This window comes from Elephantulus edwardii, unplaced genomic scaffold (genome assembly GCF_000299155.1).
Source record: "Elephantulus edwardii isolate Elephantulus edwardi_28Jun2011 unplaced genomic scaffold, EleEdw1.0 scaffold00043, whole genome shotgun sequence".
NCBI classification, from domain to species: Eukaryota; Metazoa; Chordata; class Mammalia; order Macroscelidea; family Macroscelididae; genus Elephantulus; species Elephantulus edwardii.
Window position 1 is genome coordinate 18,890,664 of NW_006399793.1, and position 1,415 is coordinate 18,892,078.

Here is a 1,415-nt window from a genome sequence, read left to right on the forward strand (position 1 = left end):
TGGCCCAGGATAGAGCAGAGTTTAGGGCTGTTGTACATAGGGTTACTATGAGTCTCAAGCGACTTGACGGCACATAACAACAACAACAACAACATGGTTTTAACAGTATTGCTGGTGTGTTATTAGTCTAAAAGTTCACTTTTTTTTTTCCATTAGAGATATCTGCCTTTGGTCTGCAGCTAACTTAACTGCAGGCACATGCAGCACAGTTCTGCAAATTACCATCAACTGTGGGACTGGGACAAGTGAAAGAGTGCTTCCCACTTTGGGACATGAGGTGAGCAAGGCTTGTGACAGTAAGACCCTGGTGACAGTGAGACCCTGATTGTGGAGAGACTGTGGCATTGCTGTGGAGAAACTGTGGCAAAGTGTAATATGAAGCTTCTTGCATTTGTGCTGGGAATAGTTAAAGGTTTTTGCTCTTCTGGCTGGTGCTTTAAGGAGAAAGCTGACTTAGAACTACTCTGAGGCAAACCTTGCTGGATGATTTGGATTTGACTGCTGAACTGAAACTGGAGCCTTGATTTAATGAGAAGTTATGCCTTGGAACTGATGGGCTAAAGCCTGGACTTGTATTGTGAGATATTTTTTTGCCTCCCCTACTGTCTTCCAAAATAAACCTCATTATTGATACCTTATCTGTGAGTTTGTAAATCAGCAACAAATAAATGAACCTCTACTGCTGGGGATCTGGAGGCACCATGGGGTTGGACTATGGATTCTTTCATCTGCTTTTCGCTTTGCACCAGTGCTCTAGTCTTACTCCCTCTGGCCCTTTCAGAGAGATATTCATAGCAATGTGCCCGATGTCTGTCTTTTTCTCCTGCTATTTAGACAGCTGAGTGTTTTCTTCATTTTTATTCATTATACTAGAAATGGATAAAAATATGAATACTTTCCATTTGGTAGCTGTCTACCAAATTTCTTGCCATGATATGCATTTTTTGAAAAAAAAATTCAATTCTCAAGGCTTATCTTTTCACTAATACCTTCAATGAATGCAGCTTTTACTTTTCATTGGTTCTTGATCTTATGTTACTTCCGCACCTGGCTTCACAAGGATCAATTCCTTTTTTAATTTATTATATACATTGTGTTTCACTCATGTATATTGTGTTTCCCACATTCCTTCATTCACATTTTGTTTTATATTATTTTTACTTATATCATTTTAGAAAATTAATCACCATTGATCTATGCCCACTATCACCCCATCTTTCCCACTGGATCTTTCCTAATTCCTTCTCCTCCTTTTCTCGCCCACCAAACTCAAATCCTGTAATTTCGCAACACCACCCTCAGTCCATCCCCCAGCCTAACCCCTTCCTCTTTTGGACACTTGTACATGCTTGTCATATTTAAATTTTTACAATAATGTTCTTATGTAGTATTTGACTGAGAGTGAGTTCACTCAG